Source organism: Brassica napus, chromosome C7, assembly GCF_020379485.1.
Source record: "Brassica napus cultivar Da-Ae chromosome C7, Da-Ae, whole genome shotgun sequence".
Lineage (NCBI taxonomy): Eukaryota > Viridiplantae > Streptophyta > Magnoliopsida > Brassicales > Brassicaceae > Brassica > Brassica napus.
The window spans coordinates 32620287-32641155 of NC_063450.1; the positions used below are offsets into that span (position 1 = coordinate 32620287).

General features: G+C 40.2%; 1 long non-coding RNA gene and 1 pseudogene across 3 annotated transcripts; both read right to left on the reverse strand.

Moving 5' to 3' along the window:
* Nucleotides 1-7715: 7715 nt before the first annotated feature.
* On the reverse strand, nucleotides 7716-10491 carry LOC106426525 (annotated as a pseudogene).
* Nucleotides 10492-17078: 6587 nt separating this feature from the next.
* Nucleotides 17079-18814, reverse strand: LOC106380955. 3 transcript variants are annotated; one of them, XR_007325998.1, is made up of 6 exons: nucleotides 18558-18814; nucleotides 18243-18322; nucleotides 17975-18065; nucleotides 17826-17875; nucleotides 17443-17695; nucleotides 17079-17306 (listed from the first exon to the last, which is right to left on the reverse strand). It is a non-coding gene; the product is annotated as an uncharacterized LOC106380955 (long non-coding RNA). The 3 variants fall into 3 exon arrangements; XR_007325997.1 differs by having other exon boundaries at nucleotides 17079-17351; nucleotides 17975-18084; XR_007325996.1 differs by having other exon boundaries at nucleotides 17079-17351; nucleotides 18558-18813.
* Nucleotides 18815-20869: the final 2055 nt, after the last annotated feature.

Consider the following 20869-nt stretch of genomic DNA (forward strand, 5'->3'; position numbering starts at 1 on the left):
AAACAAGATAGAATAAGGGGCAAATCGATTGTATATATATAAATGAGATCCATACATCATTCATATGTTCATACTACTAGATTACACACTTAGTCTATCATAAGTTCACAGTTTGCACAATATGCTATCAATACTTCACACTTATCAATAATGACCCATTCACCACACATCTTCCCATGGCTTGAATCCTCACAGTGCCTTTCCTTTACCACGGTCCAAATCAGATCCTGAAACCAATCCATACACATCAATCAATACATAACCGATAGCCTAACATCAACATCTAATCATGCATGGTTCGGTTCCCTAGAGTTCTTGACTAATCTATTCCACAAACTATCACAATAACAAGCGGCCACACTCAGATCCTTCATAAGATCAGGCGCGCCTAAGCCAGGCTATAACCGGATCACACCCAAGCGATCTAGATCAATCCGATCAGTCCTTGGTGTATCCGATCATGCCTAAGTCTGGCCAAGGACTTCCCTTCTGAACCGGCCAAAGCCTTGATTCAGTCTCTCTACATCTGATCAATCATAATATAACATAATATGAAGAGAACAAGGCGGAATAGAAGAGAGGGAAAGATGGATGTATCCGATCACCAAACCGGCCATAAGCCCGATCGGATCAACCGCCGGCTAGGGCCGATGGTTCACGGCCTACACCACTAACCTTAGGAGTTCTTTCCCCTGGCGCCATGTCCTTCTCTTTCTCCTTCTCCTTATCCTTCAGTCTGGTATCCATTCTCAAGCCTCGCCGGAATAGATCAGACCACCACTTCCACGGTTCCTTTCTTGGCCGCCGATCTCTCTCTCTTATCTCTCTCTCTCTCATGATTTGCTCAAAGTTTTCCCTAAGGAAATTCATGTGCAAAACTGACGCCAGCGACTTATATTTATAGAGAGAGGGGTCAGATAACTGCCTGGCCGACAGTTGCAAAGGATTGGGCGAAATGGTGCCACTTGTCCCCTTGCACCCTTTCGCCTCTAACTGCCCCCAACCGGTCTTCTTAACCGCCCAACTGCTTCTTGGCAGTTTCTACACGAAAAACCAACTCCCCTAGCCTTTTCCCAAGCCCTGGTTCAGCCTTGGCTACACACGGCCCCATCGTCCCACATGAGCCACCGGCTCGATTTAGTAACCGCTCGGACCCGACCACACTGGTCCGGACTGGAACACTCCGCCAAGCAGAGTTGAGCTGACCTCCAGCTATCCCCAGCTGAGTGAGCTAGTCCATCAGCTCCAGTGAGCTGATCAGTACTGAATGAGCTAGCTCCACACTCTCTCTGGCTGATTGATCTTGAACCAGAACTTTTCCAACTCCCGGATCACTCGTCCATCTCTTTTAAACTCGCCTTTACCTTATTCTGGTCAAGTCTCAGCTTCCTGATGCCCTTAACCCTGCCATTGAGCCATGATACGCTTGTCTTTAAGTCGTATGACCTTACTGGTGCGTCTCCTCGCACCATGGCTCGTCCCGAACGATCCTATCTCAGATCGGCGACACTACAAGTCTCCTTCACTAGCAACAGATTCGTCCTCGAATCCGTACTAGGTGTTTCTCCTTGAACAAACTGACCATACCACTCAGGATACTCTGCCTTCATCCTTCCCTCTGTTTCCCAAGTGACAACATCTTTTCCATTGTAATCCCACACAACTTTGATCATTGGGATTGTTTTCTTTCTAGTTGCTTTCTCTGTCCGATCTACTATACGAACCGGCCTTGTCTCTAAGGTTAGGTTCTTTCCAAGATCAGCAGGGATTTCAGGCAACACAATATCCTGAGCCGTCAAGCACTTCTGGAGCTGGGACACATGAAACACATTGTGGAATGCGTCCATGGCTGATGGCAAATTCAACTTGTAAGCCACGGTTCCCACTCTCTCAATTACTCTGAACGGACCTAAGTACCTTGGATCCAATTTCCTTCTTCCAGAAATTCTGGTTCTCCCTTTGAATGTGATCATCTTGAGATAGACCAAGTCATCAACCTCAAACTCAAGATGTTTCCTTCGTTTGTCTGCATAACTCTTTTCGCAATCATGCGCCTCCTTCATCCTTTCTTTCAAGAACTGTATCTTCTCGGTGGTTTCTTCCACAGTCTCAGGACCCAACATACTACGCTCCCCCACTTGGGTCCAGCATAGTGGTGTTCTACAGGGACGCCCATACAATGCCTCATATGGTGACATACAAATACTGCTGTGGAAACTGTTGTTGTAAGCAAACTCGATCAAGGGTAAGTGCTTCTCCCATGAGTAGCCCCAATCCAGAACCACTGCCCTAAGCATATCCTCCAAAGTCCGGATCGTTCTCTCTGACTGGCCGTCTGTTTAAGGATGATAGACTGTGCTCATGTTCACTCTTGTTCACAAGGCCTTTTGGAAAGCTTGCCAGAAATAAGATGAGAATCTAGGATCTCTGTCCGATACAATATTGGCTGGCACTCCATGCAGGCGTACTATCTCGTCCAAGTAGATCCGAATGATCTGATCAACCCCACCTCCCTTCTGGATGGTTAAGAAATGGGCCGACTATGTTAACTGATCGACCACCACCCAGACTGCGTCCTTCCGGTTCCTGGTCGTGGGAAATCCGGTCACAAAGTCCATGGTAATATGATCCCATTTCCACTCTGGTATAGGGAGACTCTGAAGCATCCCACCGGGTACCTGATGTTCAGCCTTCACGAGCTGGCAAGTAGGACACTTAGCCACCCATTCAGCCACATCATTTGTTGGGGTCAAAATTGGTCACGGCGGAATCAATGTCTGAAAGTCCGTAAAAATCGGCATGAACGTTTTTACGAAAAATAAATCTTTGGAAAAGATTTATTCTTACGAAGAGCCCTGCGGAAGAAACACGAGACATCAGAGAAAAGCCCGAAAAAGGTCGCACGGTCGCTACGTAGCGACCGAGCTTGAGCCAAGCTCGGTCGCCACGTAGCGACCGAGCACAAGTCCCGCTCGGTCAAGCTCGGTCGCTACGTAGCAACCGAGCGTCCGTCCCGCCCGGTCGCTACGTAGCGACCGAGCTCGAGCCAAGCTCGGTCGCTACGTAGCGACCGAGCATCCGTCCCGCTCGGTCGCTACGTAGCGCTCAAGACAAGCTCGGTCGCTACGTAGCGACCGGGCCTCCGTCTCGCTCGGTCGCTATGTAGCGACCAAGTGTCCGTCCCGCTCGGTCGCTACGTAGCGACTGATCTCTTCCAAAACGTCGATAAGACACGAATCTATGCATTCTCGTCTACCCTTCGATGCTGTCTCCCGAAGACTGTAGCGAACCCATTTCATGTTTTCCGCCATTCGAAGTCATCAATCAAACTTTACGATAAAAAGCAGAAAGTTCGTTTTTATCGAAAGAAGTCGTAATAAACCCTTTAAGTTGAAAGACGGCCCAAAGGGACCTAAGGCATGACTCGAAGCCCACCTTACGATTTCTTAACTTTCGAAAGTAAACGTAACAGGTTTTACGAAAAAGTACTTTCCTTATAGCAAAAAACCAAGCTGTGTGATCCGACATTGGACGACCAATATAAACTTTACTTCCTCGCACCACGATCTGAAAGGTCTCATTCTTTAGCTCGCGACTCACTGGCATCCGCTCTCATTCCGCTTGGTCACGTCCGAGCAAGAAATCACCCCGCAACTGACTCCGTACGGGCTCTGTATCGAGCTTCTTAGGCTTTATCTCCCTCGGAAACAAAGGAAACAACTTCCATACGAATAAAGAAAACATTATACGAAACTTTCATCGTATAAATTAACCCTAAAGTGGAAAAACGTTTTCTACCACCATGGGCATACTCGGCCTATCAATCTCGATAAACGCCATTCGTCACTCGCCCAATTACGCCTTTCCTTCGAAGCCGAACTAGGTTACAGCATCCCCTTTAAGGACGATTCTAACCGACTTGACCTTATTTACAGCACGAAAGTGTCATGGTCTAATCCTTTGGCAACAACGTCCTTGGCTATAAAGCTGAGCACAACCTTCATGCAAATCCAAAACAATTGAGCGACCACCGCTCCAATAACTTGACGGCTAAACGGTAATCCGGAATTTTTCTTGAAACGCCAAGTAACGATTACACAAAAAATTATCGTACCACCCAAAAACGGGAATCATACGGTAAATTCGTCATAACAAAACTCAGTCCTAACAACCAAACAGTTAACGGAAAGGTTCCACTTGTCAAAAATCGACCAAGTTCCATATACTACGATTCACTTTAAGCCCGTGTGTTTTACTCGTAAAATGCGGCATGTAAGGAAAACTCGTAACAAAGCTCCTATAGCTATACGGAACATCCTCAAATAGACACGAAAGAAATCTCGGAAGGCAAAACCACACAAAGCACGGTATCGGAGGATGCCTCTTTCCGGGGAAAAATTTACGCGACCCCTTGGTCCTAACTCCTTGATCGCAAATCAAATCCAAACGGGAACAGCAATTCTGGCTGCGAACATCCGTAGTCAAACCAGAATATTTCCCAAACGCAGGGCTAAGACTAATCCCTTGCAACATCGAGAAACATCTTTAAGCCCGCGAACATTGCAAGCACGAAACGCGGCATACGAAAGAATAACAAATCTTCAGCATCGCGAGACGTCGCAGACGCCTGAAGATTCGTTCTTCGACGAAATTTCTTTCCTCGATAAAAACACTTTCTTGGAAGACCAGACAGTCATACGCACTAACATCTTCTCAAAACATATCCTTCGCGAAGACTCAAAACGGTAATTTTAACCATTAAGTTTGTTGCTGATCACAACAAATTCTTAACGTCCTAAACAGACTTGGCCATCTCGTAGAGATGACTCTCGTACATCCGACACAAGGATAATAGCGCTATAAAAGAAACCCAAAATTTTTGGTCAGCATTTCCAGGAGGCTTAAAAATTGTCCTTGGAGAGATGCTCGGTTCCAACCATACAATACAAGTCGTATAAGCCGAGAACCTATCGCGGACTTTAAATCTGTATGGAATCGGGATGAAACTGAAACGGGATACATAAGTCGAATTAGTCATCGCACCCTCTAAAACCAGGAGTAAACCTAGGTCTTGCCTTAAACCCAGCGCACTGGTCTCTAACATCTCTAGGCATAGTATCAAAAACCTTGATACGAGATCCCAAAATTTGTCTCTTTGCCCATATTCGAGCGTCTTCAGAAATCCCGCAAGTTTACACACTGCAAAAAACTCTCAAACAGATCACGAATATAGCAGTTTACACAGAGTTAGATTACGAGATGACAGCTCGTAGTCTTCCTTCTACACCCATATAAAATGCCATCGGCAGCAACACGCCTGATAACCTCGACATAAAAACCAGACCGTAAAAGTCTCGCTGGAAAACTAGTTATACAAACCTTAACTCCAAGACGAACTACAAAAGGCTTGATCCCTTCAACAAGGGTACGTAGGCAGCCGTCATAAGGCGCAGCCCCAATCTTATCGCGTTCTACTTTTAGAAGAGCGAGAAGACCACTTACCACGGACCTTTTCGACCATAAATTCCGCCTAACTCACCTAACTTGCCTAACTTGCCAAGCCACTCGCTAGAACCTCACGCTAGAAGCTCATGGTTCTAACAAGCTGGGGGGCTAACTGTTGGGGTCAAAATCGGTCGCGACAGAATCAATGTCTGAAAGTCCGTAAAAATCGGCATGAACGATTTATTCTTACGAAGAGCCCTGCGGAAGAAACACGAGACATCGGAGAAGAGTCCAAAAAAGGTCGTACGGTCGCTACGTAGCGACCGAGCTCGAGCCAAGCTCGGTCGCCACGTAGCGACCGAGCACACGTCCCGCTCGGTCAAGCTCGGTCGCTACGTAGCGACCAAGCGTCCTTCCCGCCCGGTCGCTACGTAGCGCTCAAGCCAAGCTCCGTCTCTACGTAGCGACCGGGCGTCCGTCTCGCTCGGTTGCTACGTAGCGACCGAGCGTCCGTCCCGCTCGGTCGCTACGTAGCGACCGAGCTCTTCCGAAACGTCTATACGACACGAATCCATGCATTCTCGTCTACCCTTCGATGCTGTCTCCCGAAGACCGTAGCGAACCCATTTTATGTTTTCCGCCATTCAAAGTCATCAATCAAACTTTACGATAAAAACCGCGGAAAGTTCGTTTTTATCGAAAGAAGTCGTAATAAACGCTTCAAGTTGAAAGACGGCCCAAAGGGACCTAAGGCATGACTCGAAGCCCACCTTACGATTTCTTAACCAGCAGCCCGTAAACCGTGGGACGGTTTACGCTTGGTTCGCAAGGAAAGATAAATATCAAGTTTCCGCAGATAAATACGAAATTTTGAAGATAATTACGAAGATCGGGAAAAATGGAATATCTCTATTTTTAGGCTATGACGGCTTAAGGGCAGAAAGAGAAAAGCGTAAACCGACCTAGGAGCGAGTATATAAGGAGTCCTAGGCGAGAGGCATGAGGGACAACTTTTTAGACTCAGAACTCTCGGCACTTAGAATCTCTGAGGCATTATTCTCGACATGCTCTGTTTCCATGACTGGCACCCGATTACCAGACGAACGTGCACAAGCAGTTTGATCTCTTGGTTCACTCTTGAACTACGTTCGGCTTGATCCTCGAAAGGGGTACATAGGCTGCCTTTCTTAAGGTTCAGTCTGAAATCAATCAAAAACCTTTTCTGTATTTTCTTCGTCTTTTGTTATCGAGCTGCGAGTCAACCAGGTTTGAGATTTTAGGCTGCTAGAACTAGGTAACTCGCTGACAGCCTTTGCGGCCAAAGCTTTTATGATCTCTTGTAATGATCGCAACGCTCTCACGCGGACTCGAAATAAGATCTACTGTTTTCTGTAAACTCATTTGTTATCTTTTCATGATTTTCGCATATATTTGGTCACTTGCCGTTGGCTCTCGCAGAGATCCGGGACCTCTGGGAAATTAGGGTTTTCCAAGTTTTCTAATTTAAACGTAAATCGACAGTGTGAATTTCGGTTCCCACATCATTCTTCATCTTTACCTAATGGTAATACCGTTTCAGATCCCTATACATCTTGTTCAACCCTGGATGAACCAAGAACTTAGACTTATGAGCCTGTCTCATGATCTCGTCCTTGAGTTCCCTGTTGTTTGGCACACTGACCCTTCCATTGACTAAGATGGTACCATTGTTCATCGTTTGGTACTCAGTCTTATCATTGAGAGCCACCTTCTGCAAGTTCTCGTCTGTCAACTGGGCGAGTCGTATTTTGGTAAGGAGATCGGACTGATCTACTGCCTCTAACCCCAATGGCTCCTCTGTCCCGACCATGGTGTTGAGGTGCAAGGATCGAACCATCCCTTCCAACTCGTCTGCCTCGCGCTCGGCCGAGACCTCAGCTTGTCTTCGACTCAATGCATCAGCCACCAGATTTGCTTTACCCGGATGGTAAGCTATCTCCAGATCGTAGTCAGCCACAAACTCCATCCATCTCCTCTGTTTTAGATTCAACTCAGGTTGAGTGAAGATGTATTTCAGACTCTTATGGTCGTAGAGGATCTGGACTTTAGCTCCGTACAGATAGGATCTCCATATCTTTAGAGCAAACACCACAGCCGCCATCTCCAGATCATGGGTCGGGTAATTCCCTTCATGCTTTCTCAATTGCCTCGAAGCATAAGCAATTACCTTCCCATGCTGAGTCATGACACATCCCAACCCCGTGATGGACGCGTCCGTGTACACCACATAAGGCTAATCTGCCTCGGGTAGTACTAGGACCGGTGCACTTGTCAGCACATCCTTCAGAGCTGAGAAACTTCCCTCACACTATACCGTCCAGGCAAACTTAACGTTCTTTCCTGTAAGTTGTGTCATGGGTTGAGCCAAACTTGCAAACCCCTTGACAAACTTCCTGTAGTAGCCGGCCTGCCCTAGGAAACTTCTAACTTCCGTAGCATTCTTAGGCTGCGGCCATGCTCGTATAGACTGAATCTCTCGGGTCTACAGACACTCCTTGATCAGAAACAATGTGTCCAAGGAATCCAATGCTCTTCTGCCAGAAACTACACTTGCTCAACTTAGCAAAGAGCTTCTGTTCTCTCAGCCGTTCCAACACTGCCCTGAGATGCCTCTCATGGTCTTTTTGCTTCTGGAATATACATGTATGTCATCTATGAAGATGATTACAAATTCATCCAGGAAGTCTCGGAAGATACCATTCATCATCTTCATGAAGGCAGCTGGAACATTGGTCAGACCGTATGTCATGACCACAAATTCATAGTGGCCGTACCTGGTCCGGAACGCCGTCTTCCTTACATCATTGGGCTCAATTGGGATCTGATGATACCCCGAGGCCAAATCAATCTTGGAAAACCATTTGGCTCCCTTAAGCTGATCCAACAACTCATCAATCCGGGGTAATGGGTACTTGTTCTTCACAGTCACCCTATTCAACGCTCTGTAATCAATACACATCCTGAAGCTACCATCCTTTTTCTTCACCAAAAGAACTGGTGCTCCCCAAGGCGAGACATTTGGGCGTATAAACCCCTTGTCCAACAACTCCTCTAGTTGTTTCTTTAGCTCGGCCATCTTGGCAGGAGCCATTCGATGGGGACTTTTAGACATTGGGACCGTCCCTGGTTCCAGTTATATTATGAAAGGGTCAGAACTATCAGGGGAATGCCCTGTAGCGCCCGAAACACATCCTCGAACTCATTGACCAGCGGAATCCCATGTGGGTCACCACCCCACACGACCTCCTTAGTGGTGATTGTTGCCAAGTAAGCCTCACAACCCTTCTCGAGCATCTGTTCCACTTGGATCGCTGATACCACTAAGCAACCAGAGGTCAGCTTAATACCTTGGAACCTGATCGGGGGTCCAAACCCACTCTCGAACTGCACCCTTCCCCGGTGACAATCCAAGGTGGCCCGATTCTTTCCAAGCCAGTTCTTACCCAATATAACCTCGTGATTCTTAAGGGGGACTACCACCAGATCCACATGCATTACCCTGTCCTGGATCATAACTGGGATGTCCTTAACCAGCCCTAGCGAATGCATCACTTGCCCTCCGGCTGCATTCACTATGCATGGATCATCCCCTGTCCCAATCTGGAACAACCTCTTTCCGATCAACTCTGGACTCACAAAACTATGTGCAGCTCCAGTATCAAAAAGTACGTGTGTATCCACACCACCAATACTTAGGGTCCCTACAAAGACCCAATCTAAGTATCTAATCCGTTCTAGGTTCCGTACCATGCAATCCTACTGAATTGAAAAAGAATAAGCCTGGAATCATTACCAGTGATCGCCTTGAATGGTTTAGTCTCATCCGCATCCTTGGACAGCTCGTACACCCTTGGTGTGGAGGTCTGGCCCCGGCTCTGGCTTGGCTTGCTTGCTTCACCGTGGCCCTTCTCCTGTTCTGCTTGGAGCTTGGGACATTCTCGTTTGAAATGTCCTGCATTTCCACAATAGTGGCAACCTATGGTACCACCACCACTCGAGCCCTGCCTGCGGCTCTGTTCCGGCCCTGGACAGTCCCGAGCTGAAGGATCCATCTTGCCACAACGAGTGCAAGCCCCCATGGCCTCTTCCACACTTGGAGCACTCTGGCCTACCACTTGAGGTTCTACCCTCCTCGGCCGAGTCCCTCTTCCTCTTCCGGTCACTTCCAGTACCACTAGAAGCCGTGTGGCTCCTTGACTTCAGCTTGGCCTCGTCGGCCAGATTGGTCTCCACCATAGCCATCTTCTCTACTATCTCAGACACTGTGTGATAAATACCAACTGAGCAGTAGGTTCGGAGTTCGACCCTTAGGCCTCTGACGAACCGGCGAACCTGAACCATCTCATCTTCCAATTCCTTACCCACATAGCGTCTAAACCGGTTGAACTTTTCCTCATAATCACGCACTGTCATGCGTCCTTGAGTCAGATCCAAGAACTGAGACTCCAAACGATCCCAAGCTTCAGCTGGAAAATACTTGTGGTTAAACTCAACCTCAAAGTCTGAGAAACGCTCAATAGACCCGTTGGTACGTTTGTATAGAGCTAACGACCAGTTGTGTGCGTCACCTTCCAGAAAGTGAACTGCAATATCCTTCTTATACTCTTCTGGGCAACGAGTCGAGCTGAAATTTCGAGTCAATCTGCTCCTCCACTCGTCTGCCTCAATGGGATCAACCGTACCAGCAAACTGCTTCGTGCCCAACTTGGATATGTGAACTAACAAGCTCAGGTAATCAACTCTCCTAGATGGCCGAGCTGGTGGGTCGATATCCATTACCTCTGCATCGACCGTAGATCGATCCTCGACTATCCGCGAAGCTGTCCGAGCTACTTGTGCAGCTGCCTCAGGTACTTGAGCTGCCGTCCTAGCTGTCTGAACTGTTCTCCGAGCTGCCTGAGCCGTGGTCTGAGCTGGCATGACCTGGCCTACTGAAGAATTCACCAATGGGGTGAATGCTCGAGTCAAAGCCAGCACCTGTGTGCCCATAGTCTTTACCGCATCCATTACTTCATGCATGGACGGCTCAGCCACTTCTGCTGTGCCGGTTCCATGACCGGTCTGGTCTCATGCGTGAGAGGATTCAGCTTCCTCCTCACGTCCCAACTCCTGTTGATTTTTCAAGTCAGTTACTTGAACCTCAGTAGGAAGGATCGACACCACGGGCTCTTTGGTCTCATTGTTAACCAGCCCCGCCTGGGTTGGCAACACTTGGGTGGGATTCGTCCCCTCTAACCCAACCTGTCCGGATGCACCAGCCGCTTCCTTTCCCTTTCGAGCCGTAGTCCTCTTAGTTCCCTTAGGAGTTGAAAACACAGCAAGTTAGTCCAATGACTTAACATAAACCTCAAGCAACATACAAGATCAAGCAATTCAACAATCACTACCCAACCTTACTGTGAGACTCAAAGCCAGATGTGTGGTGAACACATAACACAACACGAATCCTAGAATCAAGCATGCTCTGATACCAACTTGTAATGACCAGATCCCGACCCTAAGGCCTAAACTTTTCTTCGGCCTTACTTCCTATAAATTTCCATATGATTCCGGTTTTAAGTCTTTAGTTTCTAAGTACATTTCATTTCAATTGAGGTTCAGGACAAACCAACTTAAACAAGATAGAATAAGGGGCAAATCGATTGTATATATATAAATGAGATCCATACATCATCCATATGTTCATACTACTAGATTACACACTTAGTCTATCATAAGTTCACAGTTTGCAAAATAGGCTATCAATACTTCACACTTATCAATAATGACCCAATCACCACACATCTTCCCATGGCTTGAATCCTCACGGTGCCTTTCCTTTACCAAGGTCCAAGTCGGATCCTGAAACCAATCCATACACATCAATCAATACATAACCGATAGCCTAACATCAACATCTAATCATGCATGGTTCGGTTCCCTAGAGTTCTTGACTAATCTATTCCACAAACAATCACAATAACAAGCGGCCACACTCAGATCCTTCATAAGATCAGGCGGGCCTAAGCCAGGCTATAACCGGATCACACCCAAGCGATCTAGATCAATCCGATCAGTCCTTGGTGTATCCGATCATGCCTAAGTCTGGCCAAGGGCCAAGGACTTCCCTTCTGAACCAGCCAAAGCCTTGATTCAGTCTCTCTACATCTGATCAATCATAATATAACATAATATGAAGAGAACAAGGAGGAATAGAAGAGAGGGAAAGATGGATGTATCCGATCACCAAACCGGCCATAAGCCCGATCGAACCAACCGCCGACTAGGGCCGATGGTTCACGGCCTACACCACTAACCTTAGGAGTTCTTTCCCCTGGCGCCATGTCCTTCTCTTTCTCCTTCTCCTTATCCTTCTGTCTGGTATCCATTCTCAAGCCTCGCCGGAATAGATCAGACCACCACTTCCACGGTTCCTTTCTTGGCCGCCGATCTCTCTCTCTTGTCTCTCTCTCTCACGATTTGCTCAGAGTTTTCCCTAAGGAAAATCATGTGCAAAAACTGACCCTAGAGACTTATATTTATGGAGAGAGGGATCAGATAACTGCCTGGCCAATCGGTTGCAAAGGATTGGAAGAAATGGTGTCACTTGTCCCCTTGCACCCTTTCGCCTCTAACTGCCCCCAACCGGTCCTCTTAACCGCCCAACCGCCCAACTGCTTCTTGGCAGTTTCTCCACCGAAAACCAACTCCCCTAGCCTTTGCCCAAGCCCTGGTTCAGCCTTGGCTACACACGGCCCCATCGTCCCACATGAGCCACCGGCTCGGTTTGGTAACCGCTCGGACCCGACCACACTGATCCGGACTGGAACACTCCACCAAGCTGAGTTGAGCTGACCTCCAGATGTCCCCAGCTGAGTGAGGTAGTCCATCAGCTCCAGTGAGCTGATCAGTACTGAATGAGCTAGCTCTACACTCTCTCCAGCTGATTGAGCTTGAACCGGAACTTGTCCAGCTCCCGGATCACTCGTCCATCTCTCTTAAACTCGCATTTACCTTATTTTGGTCAAGTTTCAGCTTCCTGATGCCCTTAACCCTGCCATTGAGACATGATATGCTTGTCTTTAGGTCGTGTGACCTGATTGGTGCGTCTCCTCGCACCATGGCTCGTCCTGAACGATCCTATCTCGGATCGGAGACACTACATTTAAAATTATCTTGTATTTGTCGGTATAACACAAAACTTCATTTATCGGGGACTTAAAAGACAAAAGCTTCAATCACAAGGTGGTTAAGATTTTTAAGGTGCCTAAAATCAGTATGGATTAGTGGTTTAAATTCACATGATTATTGTTGTTTCTAAAACCAATACGGTTGAACTGAAAGTAACCAAATATGATTATTTTGCTATTACAAATAATAAATAGTGATAGATGTGTTTGCTAAGAAACAGAAAATTAGATTTATAAATAACTTTGAGAGAACTACAAAAATAATTATATGCGATAAAAGATGCAAGTTTCAAAGAATATTTGCTTTCAATGTACTCTTTATTCATTTGAATCTAAAAGAGTCATAGATCATTTGTTATGATCTCTTAATGGATGACAAATGCGCAAATACATGAGTCTAAGTTACTTGTTGAAATATGGGGAAGCTTTGCTTACTCTTGTGATCAGGTTTTGACCCTAAATTCAGTACTACAAGTGTACAACAAATCTCTTATATATTAATTGAGGATCTTTTAAAAAGATGAAACCTTAAATTTGTACTAATTAATTTTTAAACTTGCTTAAATGTCAATCCCTAAAGTATTCTTATTGCTTAGATGGCATCATTAGAAAGAGTTTAAGTTAACCTTAGTGTAGAATAATTAATCCCTAGCGAGAGACATATACGGACTAACTAATATATATAGGTGGTACGAACCAACTAATCTAAGGCATACCAGACGGAAGTTTAGCTCGTTGTACGGACCAACTAATTTATGTGTACATTATTTATGTGTTCTTATGTTCGGTGAAGAAGAGGCAAAATCATATTCAAGTGTTGTTACCTTACAATTGCACATTGATAAACTAGTACGTTTGAGTGCGTATCTTCTCGATAAGTACCAAAGGAATATGTAATAATTTAAGAATAACTAGATCTCTGCCCGCGCAACCGCACCGGTTTTTATTTTCATTTATTTTTATATAAACATTTTGTTTTCAATTCTAAATTTGTATATATTATAATATATATATGTTTATCAATTTTTAAAACATAATAAGTTTACGGTATATTTTTTTCATTAAATAGATTGTTTCAAACTTTCACATGTATTTGTATCTTCTTCTATATATATATTTTCGGATTATTATTTCATTATTAAAATCGTAACTATATATGTAAAGATTAGTAAAATATTGTTTTATTGTCATATTAAAAAATATTGTAACATTTAACAAATTTAGAAAGTTTTTAAAAAATTAAACTTTTCGCTTCATAGATTTATATTATCTAGTAAATAATTAAACATTTAGTTTTTGTTTAATTTTTAAAATAAATTATCTAATCTATTAAAACAGGATTACAAAATTGAATTAACCCTTTAAATATCACTTTATTTACACTCAAATGCCATTGAGAATATATTTCCTATTTTTAAAATAAATTTAACGTCATTTATTAAGTTGATAAACTCCACAACACTTCTATTGATTTCTCACACCACATTTAACCTATGCATGTTATTTGGTCATCTTCCTCATCCGACAAAAGACAGAGCTCCCATACCAAAGCATCCTAAAAGGATGATTTCTTGAGTAATCTGTTTCACCACTATAGTTCAACAATAAAATTCAGAATTATTTTTTAAAATCCCGTGAACCATAATCATCAAAGTGCAGCAACAAACCCTAATTAATGAGTTTCATAACACATTAATTACGCCTAAAAGTTTTCTTTATGGCAAAATATCTATTGATGAAGAAGACAATAGTTTGGTTTGCCCCTTCTAAATTAATTGTCTTTCCAATAACAAAAATGTACTAAACAGGAATCATCTTCTCAAAACCGAAATCTAATAAATCAAGATATATATATATTACTTGACATAATCTAAGGTTGACAAAACTAAAATTTACTCACATTAACTCCCACTTATATCGACATCCTAATTACTCACGTATCTTCCAAAACGCCTAATTACGTGATTCATTTACATTAGCACCTTCCTTATCCAATAAAGTCTAACATTATTTCAAACAATTAGGAAGTTTTAAAAGGGAATATTCTCAGTGATCATAACTAATTTACTTATAATCGCATATTAGTAAGATCTTAGACGTGATCAACTCCACAAAATCTAACTATCTATCTATCTATTCTATTTAAACTTAAGTACAAAATAATATTTGCCTAATTTTAAGTGATTTTTTACATATTTTCATTCCTTTTTATACTAATTATAACCACTTCATTTATTCACTTTTCTAATTAATTTGGCTTCGTTTATTACATAGTCCAAAATATAACTTACCTATTTTAAAGTGTTTTATTACATTCTTTACATTCCATTTTCCTCTTCCTAATTACTTAATTACTTATATTTATCATAATAATCCGATAACATTTATTTTACGTGTTAATCAAAATAATTTCACAAGTTTGAATGAAACTGATTCATTCATGACAAGAATTCAACCGACCCTTTCGGGTACATAACGTTTTTTGTATTGAATTTTTGAGTTTAAAATTAAACTTTGTTCAGATTTTGTAAATTTTTGGACAGGGTTCGGATTCAGATCCTTCTGGATCCGAATAGGATTGTAGGAACCTAAAATATTCAAATAACTTATTTGTTTAGAAATATTATTACACAATTCATAAAAAAAGTAAAAACTAACACCCGCACGCACGGACGTGCGGGTCAAGCTCTAGATTTAAAAAAAATCTTTATAATTTTAAAAGTTAACATCGACAAATATTTAAATAATTAACATATGGAGGTAACATTAAATTATATCTATTTAATTTATACTATTTATAAATCCAATGGATCATCTATTGTTTAAATCCAATTGTTGATAGCCTAATCAAAATTTTTGGTAGACTCAAAATTTAAATGATAAGATTAGAGATTTAATGTAACATGACTTTTTAGGAATATGTCTATTAGGTTCATTTTTAAAAAAATCACACATGAATCAATGTTGTGACTTCTGTTTTAATATATAAGACTAGATCTCGATCCGCGCAACTGCGCGAGTTTTTGTTTTCATTTTATTATTATATAAATATTTTGTTTTCAATTCTAAATTGGCATATATTATAATATATGTGTCTATCAATTTTTAAAACATAATAAGTGTACGGTATATTCTTTTCATTGAATAGATTGTTTTAAACTTTCACATGTATTTGTATCTTCTTATATATATATATTTTCGGATTATTATTTCATTATTAAAATTGTAACTATATATATAAAGATTAGTAAAATATTATTTTATTGTCATATTCAAAGATATTGTAACATTTCACAAATTTAGAAAGTTTTAAAAAAATTAAACTTTGCGCTTCATAGATTTATATTATCGAGTAAATAATTAAACATTTAGTTTTTGTTTAATTTTTAAAATAAACTATATAGTTTAAAATTTGTTTTCATTGGTTTAAGGTAGTAATTATTAATCATTGTTAGATAATATGATTTTTTTTATTTAAATTTTTTTTTATAATTTTAAAAGTTAACATTGACAAATATTTAAATATTTAATATATGGAGGTATAGTATTACAACATTAAATTATATCTATTTAATTTGTACTATCTATAATCCAATGGATCATCTTTTCTTTAAATCAAATTATTGATAGCCCAATAAAAATTTCTGGTATGCCCAAAATTTAAATCATAAGATTAGAGATTAAATGTAACATGACTTTCTAAAAATTATGTTCATTTTTAAAAAATCACACATGAATCAAGGTTGTGATTTTTGTTTTAATATATAAGATGTTTTGCTCAAAACTGAATACATACCAACGGAAGTTTAGTAAGACATAACTAGACAGTATACATTGTATACAAATATCAAGTTGTTTTTTTATGTGTTCTATGTTCTTTAGCTGTAAAATTTGTCTTTTAATGTGTCAACTTACACCATGATTTTTTTGGGTCGATTTATGTGTTCTATCTTTTGTGGCTGTCAAATCCCCTAGACTATATTTGCGAAGTGGTTTATACACATGTCGTCACTACAATCATTCTCGCTGAAAAAAAGATGACATGACACTTAAAATAGATGACATGGTTTTAGAAAATAGTGACATGACATCATATTAATTGTGAGATGTAAAATTTCCTTATAAACATTTATATTTGTTTGCAGGGATTTTAAATATGGTATAAAAAATAACTCATATATCATCATTAATGTCAATTTTCCATATAAATATTTATTTATGGTAAACTATTAAATATATTAATAATTCATATATCACAATTAAAATAATAATATATATGTATATGTGTATCTCACATTAATAAAAATAAACTAAATAAAGTAACACTAATCCAAAAAAAAATTGATAGTTAAATATTTAAACATTATTTACATTTATCCCTTCATCTTCATCATTTAAATTAACAAAAAAAAATTTCAGTTTAACTAAAACAAACAAAGTCTCAAATTTATTAGAATTTATATTTATATGTAAATATATATATATTTAAAATTAGATGGGAAGATATATATATAAGAGAGACAAACAAAGCAGAAGAGAGACAAAACAAACAAACAAGGATACGGTGTTTAACTAAAACAAACAAAGTCTCAAGCAGTTTAACTAAAACAAACAAAGTCTCAACTGCTTCAATGATCTTCTGTGTTAGTTTGTCTGCAAAAAGAGAAGAGAGACAAAACCACAATTAGCCTTCTGATTCTGCAATAAGAGAAGAGAAAAAACTACAATTAGATACGGTGTTTGAAAGAGAATCATATGCTGTCAAACAGAGAGTAGATTGAGAGAGTACCTGTGAAGTCAAGGATGCGTGTCATGACTGGTATGGAGAACCCTGATGAAAAAGTATTGGACTTGTCTGTGACTCTCTGGATGCCTTATATGCCAGTGATATAGCTGTGGAACAGCTTGTCCTGAGTCGCTCAGAAAAACCTGACTTCTTTCTTTGCTTCGAACTCAAGAAGCATAGCTCCCTAGAACCTGACTCCTTTATTTTATTTAGTCCAGAGAGTCTTCTATAGAGAGCATTGACAGAGGTTCACGATCTGCAAAAAAAGGGGCAAATTATCAATAACTGCCTACTATAAGGTGGTTGAAATCAGATAGAAAACAAGGGGCACAAGATAAACAACTAAAAACATCTGGGTCAGAATTGAAGCCATTTGAATCACTAACCGCAAGGGCAGCAAAGACAAGTATAATCCTTGGAACTATGGTACCGGTTACTGTAAAACAAACTCAAAGGAAACTAACTGTTACTCTTATAGATCAAAAATGTTAAGAGACTTTAGGATTTAATCTTATTAAAAATGTTCACAACTTACAAGGTGATACAAGGCGACTGAGAAGATGCTCATCGAGCTTTAAGGTGGAGGAAAGCAGCCACTATTTTCTGAAGCTCGAACCTTCTTTTAACTGAATATAAAGCACCTTGCTAATATATAAAATTGTCAAATTTCCAATCAAACACACTATAAGAATGATGTATACTTTTTTTTTTTTGTAAAAAGCCATTCATAGAATGATGTATACTTGGAGACTGAAACAAACTAAATATGAATCGTAGGAACACTTGATCTAAGAATTAAAAACCTTAGGGTGTGTACTTGTGAGCATCTTTTCCGAGATAACTGGGAGGCTTCTTCTTGCTTAGAGAAACGGTGCAGAGACGTCTAAGAGAAAAAGATAACAAACAAAATAATTTTAGATATACAGAGATGGAGGAGAGAAACCCAAAATCAAACTGAAACCCTAATCGAGACACATTGATACATAAACAGATAGTCTACAGAATCGAAACCCTATAACACAAACGGATAGTGAGGAAAAATTGAAACCCTAATCCAAAAACCCAAATCAAAACCCTTACCTTAACTAATAGAAGAAAGAGGGGTATGCAAAACGTACCCGGGAGATTCAACTTCGGTGGCCATGGACGACGACGATTATAGGTTTGTCCGGTGTGAGCCATGAAGAAAGTACCAGATAACATGACAGAGGCGAGATAGAGAAGAAGACTGTGAGTTTCGAGAGTTTGGTCTTCTTCTTTTTTTTTATGTCGTAACACTTAAGCGGTAACAAGTTTTTGGAGCTAACCCCGAAAATACGTGGAAGGAAATTATTGGAGCCAAAAATACTTAAGAGGGAAATGTGTGGAGGGAAATCAAACTTTGTGATGTTAAACATTAAAAAAATATTTATAATAACCAAATTTATACATTTTTAATTGTCTAATATAAATTTCTAACCAATTTAAATTTATTAACAAAGTTTTTATATTTTTAACAACTTCTTAAATAACTCATTACCCTAAACCACAAGCCCTAAATTCTAAACTCTATACCATAATCCCTAACAAAAATAATAACCAAATACTTTTATTTTTACATCACAAATTTATATACTTTTAAATAATGTAATATAAATTTCTAACCAATTATAATTTACTATGTTTTTGATAACCTTTTAACAGTAAATCTTTTAACCCTAAACCGTAAACCACAATCCCTAAAATCAAACCCTATACTATAATTTATATCTCAAGTATCAACCAAACAAATAAGCACAAAAAGTAAAATGTTTCAAACATATAACACAATTACACAGTATCTTAATTCAAACATTACTAGTTTCAATCATACATCACAAATGCAAATTTCAAACATATAACACATACATATCAATTAGACACATAAATATTTATAATCATGTGTTGATAACTATAAAACTTTTGGCGACAATTAATTCTTCGCTAATTAGTAGCTATTTAGCTAGAAAATGCCTATGGGTCATATTCGTAGCTAGATAGCTATAGATCGCAACAAATTAGCTACAAACTTACCATTTTTATGTTTTGTCGCTATCCATCGCAACTTTCATCGCTAATAATTATGGCTACGGAAATGTCTTCACCAGTCCTTTGCTATTTTTAATTATTCTTGTAGTGATGTTAGATTAGAGACTTATTTATTCAATTCTTCATTTAGGTTGTTCTTAATGCAAAAAATAGATTCAAGATCTAGTTTCTGATCTTAAGTTGTTTAGAACATCAAAATTGTTTGATTAAATGAATGAATGAATGAACCTAGAATGAGGTAAACATTCTTAACCAAAGGAAATTGATGTTAGGGAGTATCATGAACCTATCAAACTCGATCTTAATACATGTTTAGAATCTAAAATTCAACGAAAGTTTAGTCTCTAGGATTCTTTTAACATAGGTTTAGCACTGCAGAAGTAGGCTAATCTAATCGCGTTGTTTGAGTTAGAGAACAACACTTAATGCATTCCCTATCTGGCTATTGTTTCATGATCTATATTTCTTGAGAATTACCCACTACCTAACGCTTGAACCTATTTATTTTACATCATTTTACTTTTTGTTGTTTAGTTTCTTACTAGTTGAAAGTACACAAAACCCCTTTTATCTTAGCTTAACTTTCTCTCGAACATTTGTAGTGTAGCCTTAGTATTTGTGGATTCCATCCCTGAAATACTATGTGGTTCACTGTGCACTTACAGTAAACTTTCAGTGGTTAAAACCTGATTGTATCCAAACGAGGCTGGTCCACAGTTTCGTTAAGCTTCCAATAGTAGCCATCTATCGCCAAACCTTTTTCTCGACAATTCGCGAGTTCCTTTTTGAGTTTCTGAACTCTTTGACAATTTTTCAGATTCTCGTTGGATATGCATCACAATTCATATATTTTTTACTGTGTGATACAGAGGATCATAGTGTGTCTGCAATCGTAAGTTTTATCCACGATATTACAAGTACATTATTCGTACACCAATCTGCTTAATCATACGGATCATGTTTTGGAACAAAAAAATTGTTCCATCTTCAAACCTTTTGAGCTTGAACCGTCAAGTAGATTTGCAGACCATTCACATAGTTTGCCTTTCGACAGCGGCTGAGACTTGAGAGAGGTTAGTTTTCATGGGTTATCACCAGAGGCAAGGTCATATGGCGAAATTGTTTGCCTTACATACTCAACTTTCGACTTTGATTTTGACGTACATCCTTCTTTTGACTTGGAACCTCCATCGCCTGACATCGAAGAAGAAGTGAAGTCGTGAAGTAAGCGAAAAATGCAGTATGATAGTTTAACCATTAACCTTTTAGGTTATGCATCTCAAGAAAGCTTAAAATTTATAAAGGTTTCTCAATCTTATTTCATTAGGAGACAACTCCTCATATATAGTCATATATATTCATT